The following is a 20362-nucleotide window of genomic DNA, read 5'->3' on the forward strand; positions in this document are numbered from 1 at the left end:
AATGTGACAATTGCCACTTTCTGGTAAATTATTTACATTTAAAGCAATGAATTACATTATACAAATACGTGATTAGAATACTTATGGAATATTCATTTATGATGCACATGATTCATTTTTAGTGGTTACATTTGAAACAGTGTGAACAGTGCATCGAAACAACTAGAGTAGTGCCTAGTAAACTAGCGTGCTGACAAAAACTCAGGATCCGCAGAAACTAGTGTAACGATATTTTTAGGACTCAGACGAAAAACCAACATCAATTATACAATAATCCCTAATTGGAAATGCAAGGGTTTGGTCTAATATATTACCAATGTCCGGTAGCACAAAAACTGTCCCAAAACTGCCAAAAAGCACCAAAAATGACCATTTCAATGTTTTTCCGCAAAAATTCAGCATTAGTATTCTTACTACAAAGTGCAAAATGGGTTGTTTAAACTCAAATTCCATATGAAAATACATAGGGAACATCATACAAAAATATAACCAAATGTTTCTCTACAACTTTCATAAGCAAACCTTTCGACTATCTTCTTGCGAAACGAGCGACAAAAGACTATCCGAACTATATTTTCACACATTTAGCAAACTAGTGAATATTATTTTTAGGTCTTTTAAGGCCTATTTATAGTCATTCAATGTCATGAAACCTCTTGAAACATTAAATCCCTAAAACACCTAAACATTTAAACATTTCATCTCAATTATGAACCATTAATTTTACCAACCCATTTTTACAATTCAAGACCCCCCCCCCCATGTGACTGTCAACCACAAGGGGGCCCACACCCATTGTTTTTTTATTATTTTATTTCATGGATACTTATCTAAATGCTTAAGTGGAAGATGTGGTGGCATGATTATAACAACTTCTCATTAAATCACTAACTCATTACCATTTACTTACACCTTAACTTTCACACACTTAAGAACTCTCTCTTCATCTTCATCATTTCATCAAGAACACCATAGAAAACCTACTTCATCTTCTTCGTGTTTCTTATGATCAACATGGATTTTCATGGAACCTAAGAAGATCTAAAGCATTTGCAAGCTAAATCAAGTCTTTTCATCCATCCAAGAGTCTTCAAACAACAAGATCTTCATCTTCTTTGTTTCTTAACATCATCTAGATCATCCCTAGCCTAGAGCTAGAAGTAAGTTTCTAACTTTATTTTTCATACTTATTTCTGTTATGATTATTATTATAACTAGTAATAACAAAGTAATCATAAATAATAACATGAAGATACAAAGAAGCAAAAATTACAAATCATGATGTATATGTTTGTTTATGTTGTGATTAAGGTTTGTTATTTAAATATTTGATCTTGTTGAGATGATTAAGACATGTATAACTTGTTAGATGATGTTCTAAAAATATGATCTAACAAGTATACATGAATATGTTAAAGTTTTTTTTAGATAATGGATGATCAAAAGCTATGGTGTAATTAAAGTATCTAAAGGTTTTAATTAAAAACAAGACTTTTTACAAGATAATAAAAAGTAACATACAACATGAGATATTTATAAAAGTTGTTAAAACTAGAAGTAAACTTGGTTTTTGAACTAGTTAAAATATGTTATGATCATGTTCAAAACCCTACATGATTTGGAAATCATCTTGATAAGATTATGTTATAAATCTTATGTATATTGTTTATAAAACTTATGAGTAAATTGTTAATGTTGATTTGAAAAGAAAAAGATATGTTTATTAAACATGGAAAAGTGATTAAAAACAAAGGTTATATGGCAAAATTTTCTTAAAAACTTTATGTTATAAAAACTATCATTATGGATAAATCTTTACAAAATTTACAAAGATTTAAAAGAAAGGTTTTTATAAAAAGAAAAGACTAGATAAATATATATTTTTGAGAAAATATATATTTGTTCATTTTAACAAGTTGTGTGATATGTAATAATTGGTGTATTAGTTATATATATCAAAGATAGGAACTTGATAAATGGTAATAACAAACTCAAGAGACTTTATAATTAAAGTCTTACAAAATCTCATATAAATACTCCTTAAAGACATATTACGGACACTACGAACAATCGGACATAAATTATGGACAAAACGGACGATGGATGAACTTATGGACATATTAACAATCCGAGGACATAATACGACATCTAGACGATCTTTCGACACGGACACGAAATTTGCGTTACCATTAACAAACTTCCGACATTTTGAAAACTTATAAAAAGTATTATGTTTTTATTACCTAAAAAGTATAATTAGTAAATTTTTATAAAATTATTTTTATAAAAATGAAAGACTTATCTTTTTCAAATAGGCTAAATATTTATATAAATGGGCTTATATTTTTTTTATAAATTAGATTGGGCTTAAATACTTGGGCTAAGCCCAATAGCCGATAACTCATGGGCCAAGCCCAATATCAACCTTATGGGCCCCAAAAGCCCAACATTAATTAAGCCCAGCACTATTTGGGCCCAATATCATAAATTCTTGGGATAAGTCCAATAACATAAATTGTAAAGAAATACAATTATACAAAGTTCAACAAACAATAAAGACATACAAGTCTTACACATATTTAAGACATAAGACTTGTACTCAAGTTAATTACAAAGACCGAAGTGTCTAACAAATATAACAACGATTGTAGGTCGCAACACTGTTCAGGACTACCACAAGTGAAATCATATTTACTTCTACTCACTGACGCAATACTGTGAGTTCATGTCCCCTTTTCATTTTAAATGCTTTTCAAGCTTTACAACTATCGGGGAAAATATATGTACAATAAGTATGATAAGTCAAGGAATGAAACAGTTTAGATCATGTGAGAAATTAGGGCCATAACTAAAGCACCATTAATCCAGTTTGGACCAAGGAACAAAGGGATAGATCTAATGGGTTTTGGCGAGCCCCACTCATGGTCATTCATTGCCTAGTAGTGCGTTTGTTGCCCTACGACATGGTGTCGATACAATTAAAATCGTCTAGGGTTGGATTGCTTCCTATTTCGTCACACATATTAATGTCCTTGCAAAACATTAATGATCACGATTTCATTGGCACTTTTCATACTATATTTGATTCAAATGCAAATACATTCTACATTTTTCGGGTGTATCATACTCAACTAAACTGCATGAACTCGCTCAACCTTTGTTGATTTTTCTACTTAAACAAGTATTTCAGGGAATTAGTGGACCTTGTCAGGGATTCTAATCGGGAAACAAGTATCAAGACTCCGTGCCATCTTTTGAAGGGTTTATCTATTATACTGCCGCTTTGCGGTGATATAGTGGACAAAGCCTTAGTGTTTAAAACTTTGGTTTTGAATGTATGAAATAATTACAACTTAGTTTCTTTGAATGGTTTGTAAATTATAAACTTAATGTATGTTGCGCATCTTTTGAACAATTATGGTAATGGCAATGGAGTATGTTTTATTCATTTAGTATGTTTACTTATATCGTTATGCAATGAGAACCAACAGATCACACCTCGCGCTTCCGCTATGAGCAGGGTGTGACAACATCATCCACATCAGTTGCATTGTACTGCAACCCTAGTTATCATTAACAGTTTTGAAGGCTTTAACAAACAATCGTTCAACCAGTCTAAATCATACAATCATCAGATGAATCATGCAGGAATATCAATCCTAGTCAAATAAATGAATACAAATCATGATTTCATAACAGAGTATCAGATCATCATTATTACTCTAAACAACAACATATTGCAATCTATCATCTATTCAGGTAATTAGCGAACTCATATATATAGTCCTAATAACAACACAAGATCCCACTCCCCAACCCTGAATATGTAATCCAAAATCCACATAACTTCATTAGTTGAATTTACATACACAAACACGCATCTATCACGTAACGATTTACAATAATATGAACTAACAGAGGCGAATAAGGATTCGAGTAATAGGCTGGGGCGTCTCGGGAGTGATGATGATAATACTGATTGCCGTCACTCACAGAGGAAGGGTCCTAGGGTTTGGCGATTAACTCTTTCGTAACAGAGGGTAAACAACTATATAACACTAATCGCTACTGGGCCGAAGCCCAAACTGTTTTCGCCAGGAAGTGTTTTCGTGGAGGGGGTATTTCGGGTGGGTGTGTTTTCGTGGGTAAGGGTTTTCGGCAAATGTTTCATGTTTCAATTTTTATACAGTTCATATTATTAATTATTAATTATTAATTATTAATTATTATTAATACCAAATACGTATACACATACACCCATAACACAACGAATCTACAATCAACACGTATATTGCACCTCAAATAAATATAATGACATACTTTGCAAATAAGTATTAAGTTAAGTCGAATAGAGACCTTGAAAACTCGGGTTGTCACATTATCCCCAACTTGAAAGAAATTTCGTCCCGAAATTTAGCACGTGGTTACTAAGGAAGCTAGTTGTGTTGCGTGGTTTACTGGTTTTCCTGGGGTGTCACATCATCCCCCGTTGATTTGGAATTTCGTCCCGAAATTCCGCAGTAGCTTCAGCCTTAGTAGTGGTTGCACTGTTTCCGAACAACTGGGGATACTTGAGTTTCATTTGGTCCTCTCGTTCCCAGGTGAACTCTGGGCCACGACGGGAGTTCCAACGAACTCGAACAAGAGGTATTCTGGTGCGCTTAAGGACCTTCACGTCTCGGTTTGTGATTTCAACTGGTTCCTCGATAAATCGCAACTGGTCGTCGATAGTGAGCTCCTTCAAAGGAACTATGAGGGTCTCATCTGACAGACATTTCTTCAGGACACGTGAAATACGTTGTGAACTCCACTGAGTTCTGCTGGTAGGTTCAGTTTGTAGGCCACCTTGCCTATTTTCTCCATGATTTCGACAGGTCCAACGTATTGCGAATTGAGCTTGCCTCGTTTGCCAAAACGAACTACACCTTTCCAAGGTGAGACTTTGAGTTGCACTCGATCCCCAACCTGGAACTCGAGTGGTTTCCTGTGCTTATCAGCGTAACTTTTCTGACGGTCACGAGCTGCCGCCATTCGTTGTCGTATCTACGCAATCCTTTCCATTGTGTCTACTACAAGTTCTGGACTCGTGATCTGATTATCACCCACCTCTGCCCAACAAAGAGGTGATCGGCATTTACGCCCGTACAATGCCTCAAACGGAGTGGCTTGAATGCTGGTGTGGTAACTGTTATTATACGAAAACTCCACCAACAGGAGATGCTTTTCCCAGCCGTTACCAAAATCAATCACACATGCCCTAAGCATGTCTTCAAGGGTTTGGATGGTGCGCTCCGACTGCCCATCCGTCTGCGGATGATAAGCTGTGCTCATGTCTAGACGTGAGCCAAAGGACTTGTGCATTGCTTGCCACAGTTCATAAGTAAAACGTGCATCACGATCTAATATAATGGCGGTTGGCACCCCGTGCCTCGAAACCACTTCCTTTAAGTAGATGTTTGCTAAAGTAGAGAACTTGTCTGTTTCTTTGATAGCCAAGAAGTGTGCGGACTTAGTGAATCGATCCACTATCACCCAAATGGTGTCGTTTCCACGTTGAGATCTAGACAGGTAAGTAACAAAATCCATGGAAATTCGCTCCCATTTCCATTGTGGTATCTTTGGCTGTTGAAGTAGGCCTGATGGTTTCTGGTATTCAGTCTTGACTCTCGCACAAGTCAAACATTTGCCAACGTAGGTTTCTATGTGGGCCGTCATGCTAGGCCACCAGTATGTAGTCTTTAATTCGTGGTACATCTTATCCGAACTACGATGCACCGAGTAGCGAGACTTATGTGCTTCATCCATCACTAGTTCGCATAAGTTTCCATAAAGTGGGACCCAAATACGCCCCGTTACATAGTAAGCGCCATCTTCCCTTTGTTCTAACCGTTTCCTTGATCCGCGTAGGGCCTCAGCCCTGACTATTTCTGGTTTCAATGCTTCAACCTGAGCTTCTCGTATCTGAGCAGGAAGGCTAGATTGAATGGTGAGTTGTAACGCACGCACGCGTTTAGGTGTAGTCTCCTTTCGACTGAGGGAATCAGCCACCACATTGGCTTTGCCTGGATGGTACTTGATCGCGCATTCATAATCATTCAATAACTCGACCCATCGACGTTGACGCATGTTTAATTCCTTCTGTTGGAAGATATGCTCGATACTCCCGTGATCGGTGTAAATGGTGCACTTGGTGCCGTACATGTAATGTCTCCATATCTTAAGCGTGAAAACAACAGCTCCCAGCTCCAGATCATGCATAGTGTAGTTCCTTTCGTGAATCTTAAGTTGGCGCGAGGCGTAAGCAATCACTTTATCCCGTTGCATCAATACACAACCAAGACCCTGAATTGATGCGTCACAATAAACCACAAAGTCGTCTGTGCCCTCTGGCAATGAGAGAATTGGTGCGCTGCAAAGTCTATCCTTTAAGTACTGAAATGTTGTTTCTTGTGCATTACCCCAACGGTAGGTGACGCCCTTCTGAGTCAATAAAGTGAGAGGTTGCGCAATTTTGGAGAAATCCTTGATGAACCTTCTGTAGTAGCCCGCCAAACCCAAGAATTGGCGAATCTCTGTTGGTGTACGGGGTGCAAGCCAGTTCTTGATCAAATCTACCTTGGATGGATCAACATGAATCCCATCCTTGTTTACCACATGGCCTAGAAAGTGGACTTCGCGAAGCCAAAAGTCGCATTTTGAAAACTTAGCGTACAACTGTTCTGTTCGGAGGAGTTCCAAAATAAGCCATAGATGGTGCTCGTGTTCCTCCTGACTCTTAGAATAGACCAGGATGTCGTCGATGAATACAATCACAAAGTTATCCAGGTAAGGCTTGCACACTCTGTTCATAAGATCCATGAAGACTGCAGGCGCGTTTGTCAATCCAAAAGGCATAACCAGGAACTCGTAATGCCCATAGCGAGTTCTAAATGTTGTCTTAGATATATCCTCATCACGGACTCTCAGTTGATGGTATCCTGACCTCAGATCAATCTTCGAATAGTAGCTCGACCCTTGGAGCTGATCGAACAAGTCGTCAATACGCGGAAGTGGATAGCGATTCTTTACGGTCACCTTGTTGAGTTCGCGATAATCTATGCACATACGGAAGGTACCATCTTTCTTCTTCACAAATAACACTAGAGCTCCCCAAGGCGAAGAGCTAGGACGAATAAAACCCTTATCCAAGAGTCCTTGTAGTTGCGTAGACAGTTCTTCAAGTTCTGATGGAGCTAAACGATAAGTGCTCGAGCTATTAGCGCTGCTCCAGGGGCTAGCTCGATTTGAAATTCAACCTGACGATGGGGTGGTAGACTAGGTAATTCCTCAGGAAATACGTCAGGAAAATCACGTACAACCGGGATATCTTCTATCTTATCCTCTTTCTTCGAGGTGTCAGTAACGAGTGCTAAAATAGCGGTGTGGCCCTTTCGCAAACACTTCTGGGCCTTAAGAAAAGAAATGATGCCCACCACGGCACCACTCTTGTCGCCATGAATCACTAAAGGTTCTCCATTTGTACGAGGAATGCGAACGATCTTCTCTTTGCAAAGGATCTCTGCTCGATGTTGCGATAGCCAATCCATACCAATAACAATGTCGAAACTTCCCAAGACAATAGGAATGAGGTTGATAGAGAAGGTCTGACCAGCTAAGATGAGATTACAACCCTTGACTACGTGTGTGGCCTCTAAACTTTTACCATTTGCTAACTCTACGACATGCTTGGTGCTCAAAGGTGTTGGTGTGCGCTTAATCAATTTACTAACTTTTAGAGACACATAATTGGTATCGGCACCTGAATCAAATAAAACAATAACAAAGAAGTCGTCGAGAAGAAATTTACCCATTACCACGTTAGGATCATTCCTTGCATCACCCTGCCCAATCACGAATGCACGGCCCCGGGCGCCATTGTTTCCATTGTTTCCCCCGTTGTTATTCCCATTGTTGTTCCCGTTGTTTCCCTGATTATTGTTGTTGCTATTCTGATTCTGATTTAACTGTGGGCAGTTTCTCTTGAAGTGACCTTCAGCACCACACTGAAAGCATCCCCTGTTACCCTGCTGCTGCTGCGGCTGATTCTGTGGAACTTGTTGTTGCTGTTGATGATTCTGATTCGCAGGTCGCGGGCTCCTGCAATCTTTTGCTTCATGCCCAAACTTGTTACACCTCTGATAACGACCCTTGTTGCACTGCCCACTGTGATGCCTGTTGCATCAGTTGCACTTGGGGTGGTTTCCCCTGTATCCACCCTGCCCTTGACTACCAGACGATTGCTGACCAGGACTTTGGTAGTCATCAGTCTTTCGCTGCTGAGACTGAGACTGAGACTGAGCCGATGTTGAACCCTTGCTTGAGACTCCATCCCATTTGCGTTTGTTGTCGCTGGGAGCATCAGAAGTAGTAGTGACTGTAGCAGTAGTACCAATACGCTTGGGCAGTTTGTTCTGTTCCACCTCCTGATCAGTGAGACGATGAGCAAGTCGAGTGACTTGCTGGATGGTGGCGAGGTTTGCTGCTGTCACGTGACTCTTGATCTCTGGCACTAAACCTTTGAGGTATAACTCGATTCGCTTGATGGGAGGATCCACCATAGTAGGACACAAGATTGCCAGCTCATTAGACCTTTTCGTATACGCCTCGATTTCTGACCATGTCATCTTTAAGTTGAAGTACTCGACTTCCAACTTATAAATGTCGTCATGGCTACAATACTCTTCTTTGATCAGTTCCTTGAAATCATTCCACGGGGTGGTGTTAGCAGCAACAATTCCCAGCATTTGAACCTGAGCGCTCCACAACGCTAGACCTTCAAGAGTACCAGTAGCATACTTCACCCTACGTGCCTCAGGGCATTCACACATCTCGAAAATGGATTCGAGCTTCTCGAACCAGTGGAGGAGGCCTACAGCTCCTTCAGTGCCGTTGAAAGTAGTAGGTTGGCAGTCCATAAAAGTTTTGAAAGTACACGCAGGAGGCTGTGCAGGTTGACCTGTCGTGTGTGTAAGAATGAACAAAGTTAAGCACAAGTGTTGGTTTACGAGAGTAGGATCTAAAGATCCTAGAGTAAGTTGCAATGGCAGGTTATACCTCCTGCCTGAGCAGCTGCGAGTGCTGCAGTGACATATTCATTGATTAGAGTCCTTAGCTGGGCTTGAGTTAGGTTAACGCGTCCACTCATGATCTTCATACCAAAGGAAACATGAGTGAGAGATGTTCGCGAAAGTGCGATGACAGAAGAGAGTAAGCACACTTGTGTTCTCAAACAACAGTTATTACGTTCAGCTAAGCATACCATGAGCAAAATTCTTTATAATTAGCAAGTAGGCAATAAAAGCATCAACCATACCACCTAGAATGTTGAGTCTTGCACGTGGAGCGAGGCGTCATGATGGATCGTTGAGCACTGTACAGGTTATAGTCTGGTTTTAACAAAAACTTTTTCCCCTTATTAAAACCAAGTTCACTATCACCAATGACTATGATACCAATCTGTCACACCCCCAAAATCCACTCGCGGAGTATCACCGCTTGGAGGCGTGACTGACCAGGATCAAGCCACCAATCATATTGAACATATAAGTATTAAATAAAATTCAACCACACAATATGAAAGGTGTTCATAACAAACGCATGGTTAAAGTATTCAGCGGAAGCATAAATGTAAAAACCCCAAACATAAGTAATAAGTTTATAAAGTGTAAATGTTTAACATGGATTCAACAGTCCATGTTCCCACAACGATTTCGGCTCCCGTGCAATCTCCAAGAATACCTAACGACCTGCAAGGCATGTAACAATGTGTCAACAACAAAGTTGAGCAAGTTCACAGTTGGTTGTTTAGTTTTACCAGTTTGTTTTAAAATCATAAGTTGTTTCGTAAACCACGAGTTAACCAGTTCTTTTGTTTCCCAAACCGTAACCATAATCAGTGGGGGGCTTCCCCTGTGAACCACTAGACCATACCATATCGACTACTAACGAAATATAAGTTGTGCCCTACATCAGTGTCTATCATCACTGACAGTTTGCCATAGTCCATTAGTACACGCCCGTTTGAACGACACAGTGTGAGGTTTTGTCTAGTAAGTTTAAGGTTGTTGTCCTACCCAAGGAGGACGAACGTACGTAGTTCTACCCAAGGAGAATACGCAGGAGTTATAGTGGCATCCTACCCAAGGAGGATGGCTGTACATATCCTACCCAAGGAAGATATGTAGATTCCGTTTTAGTTTATTAACCCATTCCCAACCCTTGGGAATCCCATGCCTTGTAGAAAGTGTGAACTCACCTTGGTTTGCTCGGTATGCTAAACTATGTGCTCACAAGTAATCAGTCAAGTCCTAAAGTATGTATATATACTTAATCAGTTCAAGTTCGTAAAGTTTCACATGAAATCAATATCACATAGTGTGTTTGGCAGCTAACATCATGCATCACACAACAGTTAGTTACATTCATACACTTCATGTTTCACATGAATGTCTTTTGCAGTTTCATCTAACATAATTACCCAATAATATACTTAACAGAGTTAATGACTTAACATAGTTAATGAGTTTAACAGGGTTAATAAACTAACTAGAGTCAATAGACTTAACTGAGTTTACATTCTTAACATGCATAACAGAGTTAACATACTTATCAAAATTAACAAACTTAACGGGATTAACATACATAACAGGGATAATCAACTAACAGGGTTAACAGAGTTGCAAACTAATAGAGTTAACAACTTAACAGGAGTTTACTGTAACAAAGCATTCAACGAAATCATCTTGCGATGAAATCCCTTGTGGCGAAAACCCCTGGTACGAAATCACTATGGACGAAAACCCCCAGGTGACGAAATCCCAAGGCTTTTTGTCAGGTTAAATATATGGTGAAAACACCCAAAAGTTTTCGTCTGGTTCCCTGTGTTTTCGTTGATCCATGTGTTTTCGTTGGGTGGGTTTTCGTCGGTTACATCATCCACATCAGTTACGTTGTACTGCAACACTAGTTATCATTAACAGTTTTGAAGGCTTTAACAAACAATCGTTCAACCAGTCTAAATCATACAATCATCAGATGAATCATGCAGGAATACCAATCCTAGTCAAATAAATGAATACAAATCATTATTTCATAACAGAGTATCAGATCATCATTATTACTCTAAACTACAACATATTATTATTATTATTATTATTATTATTATTATTATTATTATTATTATTATTATTATTATTATTATTATTATTATTATTATTATTATTATTATTATTATTATGGACCTTGGTGGACATTTCTTCATACCACAATATACCATAATAATGTCGTCAAAAGGAAGGCGTTAATCAAGTATTCCAGATTCTATAGAGAACACCGTTTGACTTAATCGGAATGACCAATCTGTTTATTTGTTTATTGGTCACAAAATGTTCTTGAGTTCTTCTACGACGGTGATAACCAATATTGCTATTCAACTTATATGGGGCAAAAGCCGTTAGACAGAGAGTGGTGGGGTGGAGTACTAGACTATTGTGGAAATGGTTTTATACAAAAAACGGTAACTTGATTATTTTACATAATTTATTATTTTTATTATTTATAATTTCTAAATCTGATCTTTTTTATTAATTTATAGCATGTCTGTGTATGGTGGAACAAGCTGATACAAGATAGAGAAACAGAAAATCGTCAAGGGACATCTTCATCAGATACTGTTCGTTGGACCATTCTCCCCCCAAATTTTATAAACCTTCTGGTGGAACAGGATCAGGATGCTTACGGATACGCTACTGGCGATGTAGCACTATACCCTGCCTTTTGGAAAGTGGATACGGTAAAAACAGTTTTACAATGTAAGAATGACCAAGATAGATATGAACTCACTAAATATTACCGTATCTCCTTTTCAGGTTTACATACTAGTATCGCAAGACAAAGAAGTCTGGATAATCTTCAAGATAGATATGCACTCACTAAATATTACCGTTTATTTTACCAATAATTATGATGCACTTAATTGTGGGGAACGATTCTGCGTTCACATAAAGATACACCAAACTCTAGTAGAATTCGAGAGTATGTTCTTATGGTTGCTCGGTCGTACACAATATTGGGAAAACGTTGGACTAAGCGAGGCTGATGCGTAACACCGGAGATGTTGTCTGGCCTACATCTGAACAACAGGTTGGTCGGAATTCGGGTGTGATATTGTGTATGTTACTGCAAAATCTTGTGCAAAACAGTACACTTCCAAACTGGCAGGAAGGAAACATGCAAGATGCCTGTATCAGATACAGAAGATTTATGGTAGAGCAACTCTATGTTGTGCGTTTCACACCCCATTAATAATTTAGTTAATAAATAATGCCTAGAGTAGTTTACATTACCAAGCTAAATTATCTTCTATTAATTTTCAAACCTAATGAATTGTATTTAGTGAAATTAATTAATTGAATTGAACCTTTTGTTAATTCTTTATTTAGTGAAATTATCTTCTATTAATTATCTTCTATTTTTTTTAAAGTAAAAAGCGAATGATAAGGGACACATAGCTCGAATAGTTAACTTCAATGTCAATTATGAATAAAGACTTTTTTTCTAAACATAATATTTTATTTGGGAAAATAAATATAAATATGGGGCTGTTAGTATATCTTAATTAGGATATACATTTGGCTTAAATTTATACAAAAACTTCTTTAATCATCATCCAAATTGTACGAGGGGTATGTATTTTGAATTATGTAATCCTAAAATTCTCCTGCTTCAACTTGGACGGGTGTTGGTTGTGGCTTAGACACGCGCCGGGAAGAACTCATTGTTTTGGGCGGTTCTAAACAACTCGCACGAGAATGCCCATCCGTTTTGCACTTACCGCAATATATGGGAGTGAGGTCCTCTCCTAGGATAGGATTCGTTTGTTTTCTTTAGGACGTCCAGCTTGTCGTTTCGTAATAAGCGGTGGTTGCAGATTGACCAGTCCATCGAGTACTTCCCACTCTGATTTATGAGGGAGTGGATTTATCTGCTCTTCATACGTGGATTTATAAACTTCATTAGTGTAACATGACATCGCATAACGAGCACAATCGGGTTCACCTAAAAATCTAGATACTGCAATAACGTGCCCGCAAGAGAACCCGGATACTTGGCAAACCCGACAACTACATGTTCCATTAGATAAGTCAACTAAACCTCTCTTTCCACCGTCATCAACGTCAAAACTGTTCAGACCAATTCCAGCAACCCTCCACGAACAAGAACCATCAACTTTGCCTTGAATTTTTTTTGAGCCCACATTGTAAGCAAGTATTCGCCTTGAATTCCCTCGTTCCGGCGATCATACAACCATTTTTGGACAAACTGTCGAAAAAATTGTATGAGTTGGGTTATTGGAATTTTCCGGGCATGTTTTGATAAAGCATTCATTGATTCAGCGCTGTTAGATGTCATGTAATGATATCTTTTGCCTGGACAATGTGCTCTTGACCATTTGTCAAACCCAATTTCTATAATAATGTTCCGTAATCTTGGAACAACGGCACATAGCGCGTCGAATAGTTCTTGAAAGTCGGATATCCTATAAGATTTGCAAGCCTTCCACCAAAGACTCTCGTGTTCCTTTTTTTGACGGTAAACGAAGGTTGACCATCAAATGACGACAACATAACCCCTGAAAGCTTCTTGGAAACACAACCCGTACAGCTAATTGTATAGAAGCTGCCCGGTCAGAAATGATCGCCAAATTTGGATGCTCGCCGATGCATTGTTTCAGTTTTGAAAGGAACCACGTCCACGACTCACCATCTTCAGATTTACCAATAGGCAAAATCTGATTGTTTCCGTCCATGCCAACAGCCAAAAACATTGTTCCTTTAAATTCACCATTCAAGTGGGCCGCATCTATGTTAATAAGCGGTCTTAAATTTCCAAGAAAGCTCCGAATCTGAAAGCAATACGATATTGTTAAATTTTTGTGGTAAAATTTATTTATTTATATTTTAGTGTAACATTTAATATAGTGTTTGACTTACCACCGCACCTATAGCGACAAATAACATTTCAAAACCACTTTCAGAATCAGTGCATATGTGTGTCACTGTTCCTGGATTAGCCTTCTCCAAGTTATAACAATAGACAAGAAGTTCGGCAAAAGAACTTGACGAACTACCTTGCAAAAGTTCTAATGCATTACATTTCCTACGCCATGTTTGCATGTATGATAAAGTTACTTTTTTCTATAATTCTAAAATCCTTTACAATTTTTGTGGAATGGTATATCCGGCCACAATCTTTGAATTGTTCTTCTAATAAGCTACCCACCACCATTGGGTTTGCTTGACGCATATGTGGATATATCTGCGTCTTAGAACATGTATGTTTGTTGTTAAAATGTTTAACGTAAAAAACATCACAAGATTCCCGACTAGCTGCCTTGAAATTCCACAGGCAATTCTCATCAATACAAGATACTTCGTAACGAGTTTTGGATGATCTGTCTACTTTATACGAAAAGCATTCAGAAAGACACATTTTTCCTAATTCTATTTTCATTTCCTGCTTGTTACGGAAAAAATAACCTATGTAAAACGGGCATTTATTTTCAAGAGGACAATTAACATTATCAGTAACTCCAGATTTATCTGTTGCTGATGTGTGTTGGTGTGTATATAATTTAGATATATAATTAAGCCCTTTTTACACCTTTAGCCAAGTTTTAAATTTATAAAACACGATATTCACTAACACTAAACACACATATGGGCAAGTGCACCCATCGTTGACGTAGTATAGTGTTGGTAAGATACTGAGGTCGTCCAAGGACACAAGAGCTTTTAATACCGGTTTATCCTCAACGTCTAATCAAATCAAAAAGTGAGAAAAATGTTTTTAAACTAAGAAAATAAAAACTAACTAAATTCTGAAAAATAAAATAAAAATAAAAACAGATAGACAAGATGAATCACTTGGCTCCCACTCGTGTATTAGTATAACCTTTGATTATTTTTGCACTTTTGCACTTGTTTAAGAGATTATCTTAGTTATTTTAGTAGGCCCCTCTTTTGAAGGCGACGTTACCCTCAACCCAGTAGTTTGAGTTAGCAAGGATACAATCCTAAAGGGTTGGATTATTGGAAGATAATGAATTAAGTTATTAATGCAAATTATGGTAGGCCCCGCTTTTGGCGGTGACGTTACCCTCGGCTAAGTAGTCTGAGTCAGCAGGGATACAGTCCTAAATAGCCGGGTTATAATATTAATAGTAGTTAACTTATGAGGGGGTCAAAGAGTTTGGATCCCCGCCATCCAATACCTATGGGTATTGAAGGAGATCCTACTAAATTTGACCCAGGTCCCAAGCAGGACCTCTAAACGCTGAACAAGGGTAAGACCCTTACCAAACCGTTCCCTTAACCCCCGACCAGGTAGACAACATACCTCCATATAGACCGTGGAGATATGAATGATGAAAATCTTTTATTTTATATAGACAGTAAAATAATGCCAAGACACCACGGACAAACGATAAGGAAAGATCACCTTCAACATAAGCAACTAGTTATTAAAGTCATTAATACAAAACCAAATAAAAAGTGCAAAAGATTAAAAATAAAAAGTATTATACTAAAAACTTGTCTTCACCAAGTGATGTAAGAGACTTAGGCAAACATGGCCTTGATTGTCAAGAACTCTTACTATCAATCTTGGATCCCGAGACGACTCACACACTCTACGATGGACAATGGATGATGGTGGTGGATGATGGTGTTATGGTGGTGGTGGGTGGTGGATGAAGTGTGAGAGAGGTGGTGTGCCAAGGGATGAGATGGAATGAAACCAAGCACTCCTATTTATAGGCTGAACAGAAGGCTGGGCACGGCCCCGTGTCCGCTGGACACGCCCCCGTGCCCGTCTGACACTCTCTCTCCTCATTTATTGTAATTCGCAATTACAATTAATGCGCCTGCTGTACTTTCACCACGCCCCCGTGCTCACTGGACACGGCCCCGTGGTGGGCAATAGAAGCTTCTACAAGTTTGTCTTTTCTGCTGCTTCTTGGGCACGACCCCGTGCTGGCTGAGCACGGGGCGTGTTCAGGCTTCTGTTTTCTCTTCTTTGCTTTGGAGGATGCCGTTGAGGGTTCGGGCAGTCTACTTTTATTCCTTTTCTTGTATTTATGCTAGAATTAGTTGTCTTTTTGCTTCTTTTGTGAATTTGAGCTCATTTCATCCTGAAAATACAAAAGGAAGACAAAAACACTCTTTTTCCAACATTAGTGCTTAAAAAGGGTTAGTTTTATGCCTTAATTGATGTAATTTATATGTTGCATTTTACACACATCAAATACCCCCACACTTGAACTTTTGCTTGTCCTCAAGCAAAACTCTTTTAAATGTGGCTTTCACTCCCAAATGGAATGGGTAGAAGAGAAGGTTTTCGGCTTGTCATAGAGTGTCGGGAATCCAAGATCTTTTTGGGTTTTATTTTTATTTATTTACAATGCTATTCGTTATGATTTATTTAGAACGTTTCATAGGATAAATTACTTATTTGGGCATAACATGCCTTTTTTTAAAATTTTATTTATATACAAGTTCACATACCTCACGGGAGAAATCACTCAACACTCGGCCGAAGGTGTATTTTTTTAGTGAATCACTCGAGAGCGGCATGGAGCTTACGCCTTCCATAGGCTTGCCAAGCAATCAATCCTCCTCCTTTTTAACTTTATACCTTTGTAAATATCAAGAGGACTTTTTGGGTGAAGGGTTAGGCTTGGGCTAAAGGTGGGTGGTTGGGTTAGTGGTTAGTAAAAGGGCGAAAAGCGTAAAAAGCGTCGGTTTTGGTAACACACTTTTTTATTGACTTTTAGTATTTCTCCAAACAAGCTCTTGTTTGTATAGCTTTGTTTGTTTTTAACTTCATCATATATATATATATATATATATATATATATATATATATATATATATATATATATATTTGATCAGTCACATAAAAGAACGAGCTTGCGAAAAACCGAGCTTGTTACTAAAATAAAGGGTGAAAAATAAAAAGGGTTTTTCGGTGGGTAAAAAGGGTTTAGGGTAATGAAATGAAAAGGTTTAGGCTCAAAGGGGTTAACTAGGGGGACTTTGGGTAGGTGGTAAAAAAAAGAAAAATAATGGTGTAGAAATAAAAAGGGGTTAGTCCTAATGCCTCCATCATTTACTTACTCGGGTTTAAGTTGGTAAGGACCGGGAATGTATCGTCGTGGCAAGTTCTAGAGTCGTAAGAAACCAAGCGGCTATTCACACAAGAAACGAAAAATGAGCATTTAATCTAAAGATGTGTATTTGTATGCTCAATAAAGGCTCAAAACTCACTTATTGTGAGAATGGGTTTATATGTGATCAAGTATTTATAATCAAATTTTAACTAAGCTTGTCATGCCGTTTCATAATTTTCTCATGTTGGTTCTTTTTATCACGACGTTATCGGTTGTAAATTTATAAAAATATAACCTTTTTAGAATTTTGAAATTCCCAAATTAAACCAAGACAAGTAAAGAAAGAAAAAAAAATGAAAAGTTTTTTGAAAAAATTTGGGGTGTTTAGCGGTTCCAATAGAGCTTTGTGTAAGGCTTGTAATTAGGACTTGCAAAATTCAAGGTTTTAGCATCCCCCCACACTTAAATTACAAATTGTCCTCAATGTGTCCCAAAAATAAGATTTTCAGTTGATTAGAATGTGTAAAAGTGGGTTAAAAACAAGATTTTATGTTACTGGGTAGCTGAACACGGGGTGGTGTTGGCTGAGCACGGCCCCATGTCTAGACTGCCAGTACCAAAAGTAAACAGAAGGCTGGGCACGGGGGCGTGTTCAGTGAGCACGGCCCCGTGTCCAGATACCTGAACTGGGCATTTCTGCAGAGTTTGGGGCACGGGGGCGGGTTGGGTTGAGCACGACCCCGTGATGAACTTGCTGTAATGAAGAAAAATTGTCGAGAGGCTCTGTTTTTGTGCATGGGGTGTTGGTTCAAGCTTCCCTTAGCATCCTTCACCATCCCGAGTGTGTTTTATTCCTGAAAATTAAAACTAAACTAGAAAGCATAAAAGTTAAACTAATCTAAAACTAAGGATAGTTCCACGGAATGCCTCCGTGGTGCGCCACGTTTATAAGGGTCCTTGGCTAGACCCTCCTTATCGGGTGGTTCTGGCTCATCTTCAATTAGGGGGTCATTATTGCCAAAAGGATATTTCATTGAGCGCTCAAGATCTATGCTCCTTTTGAATGCCCCTAATTGAAGAGGTAGATTGTTGTACTTCCGGTTTTTCAAAGCTTCATGAGTTTTTACAAAAGGTCGTCCCAACACTAGAGGAGCGTCATCGAGGATGACAAAGTCGGTTGGGATTACCATTTGATTTGTTTGAACCAAGTCATCCTCAACTTCACCGATTGATTTTATTACTTTCCGATCGGATAGAAAAATGGGTATTTGAAGTGGAGTAAAGTCACTAATACTTAATTTTTCAAAAATGTAGTTAGGCATTATGTTAACACAAAGATCTTTATCAATGGTGATATTACTAATAAATGAATTTTGAAAGAAACATGGAACCGGTGTAATGTTAATTTCAAAAGGGTCTTCTTTTATTAGCGAAGTTTGATCATTAGTTAACTTAACACTCACTATTTCTTTGATTTTAGCACTAGTGTTTAACTCTTTTAAAAACTTGGCATGAGGGGTTACTAAACAATGATTTTCGAAAGTAGGTGACAAGAGATTAATTTCTTCAAAATTAGACTCTTCATGAATTTTAACATTATCGGACTCACCTTTTTCATTGTTTAACTCATGTGTCGGTTTTTCACTTTCTTGTTCTTCCATTTTTACATTTTCAACTATCTCTACGTTATTATTACAATTTAATTCTTCTCTTGCGTGGGATTCCTCTTCCCTTGCGCAAGATTCTTTCATGTAACGTTCGATAGTTTTAATATGTTCTAATATCCTATTGGTCACTTCGGTGAGAGAAAAAGAATTTGGATCCTCAAAGCTTGAATCCGGTTGTTCGATCCTTGGCTCCTCATAGTACTCATATGAAGTAGATGGTTCACACCATTGTTCTTCATTGTAAGTATATGATGGATAAGGGTCGAAACTTTGTTCTTCATAGTACCCATATGAGGTGGGTTGTTCACGCCATGGTTCCTCATAATAAGAGTATGAAGGTGGTGGCTCATATCTTGAGTCTTCAAAGTATGAGTATGAGGGCTCATACCTTGGTTCATCAAAATATGAGTATGAGGGAGGAGGTTCATACCTTTGGTCTTCATAGGATGTGTATGAAGTTGATGGCTCGTACCTGGGCTCCTCATAATAGTTGTATGAATTGGATGGTTGATATGAAGTATTATATTGAACCGAGCGTGTGTTACGACAATTAGTGCAATAATTACCTATATAATCATCCTCATCATAGGTGTAGTTGTAACCTCCTGAGTATTGATCCATAAGAATCACTCAACAGACCACAACTGAGTCTCGGGACCAGAAAACAAAAATAAAGACGGAAACAGAGGCTGGACACGGCCCCGTGTTGGGTGAACACGGCCCCATGTTCAGGGTCTGTATCTGGGCGTTTTAATTAAAGTTACTGGTCACGTTGGACACGGGGGCGTGTTCAGTGAGGACGACCCCGTGTTCAGACTCTGTATCTGGGTATCTAACTAAAAATATGCAGCACGGGGGCGTGTTCAGCGAGCACGGCCCCGTGTTCAGGCTACTGTAAATGCAAACTAAACTAAAATGCAGAAAAATGTGCGCGCGTTTTGAAAAGGTTTTGAAAAACTGATTAGGCCGTCGATTTTAAGCTTTCTTAAAATCCTTGTGTCCCCGGCAACGGTGCCAAAATCTTGATGTGTGTTGGTGTGTATAGAATTTAGATATATAATTAAGCCCTTTTTACACCTTTAGCCAAGTTTTAAATTTATAAAACACGATATTCAGTAACACTAAACACACATATGGGCAAGTGCACCCATCGTGGACGTAGTATAGTGTTGGTAAGATACCGAGGTCGTCCAAGGACACAAGAGCTTTTAATACCAGTTTATCCTCAACGTCTAATCAAATCAAAAAGTGAGAAAAAATGTTTTTAAACTAAGAAAATAAAAACTAACTAAATGCTGAAAAATAAAATAAAAATAAAAACAGATAGACAAGATGAATCACTTGGCTTCGACTCGTGTATTAGTATAACCTTTGATTATTTTCGCACTTTTGCACTTGTTTAAGAAATTATCTTAGTTATTGTAGTAGGCCCCTCTTTTGAAGGCGACGTTACCCTCAACCCAGTAGTTTGAGTCAGCAAGGATACAAT

This window comes from Helianthus annuus, chromosome 16 (assembly GCF_002127325.2).
Source record: "Helianthus annuus cultivar XRQ/B chromosome 16, HanXRQr2.0-SUNRISE, whole genome shotgun sequence".
Lineage (NCBI taxonomy): Eukaryota > Viridiplantae > Streptophyta > Magnoliopsida > Asterales > Asteraceae > Helianthus > Helianthus annuus.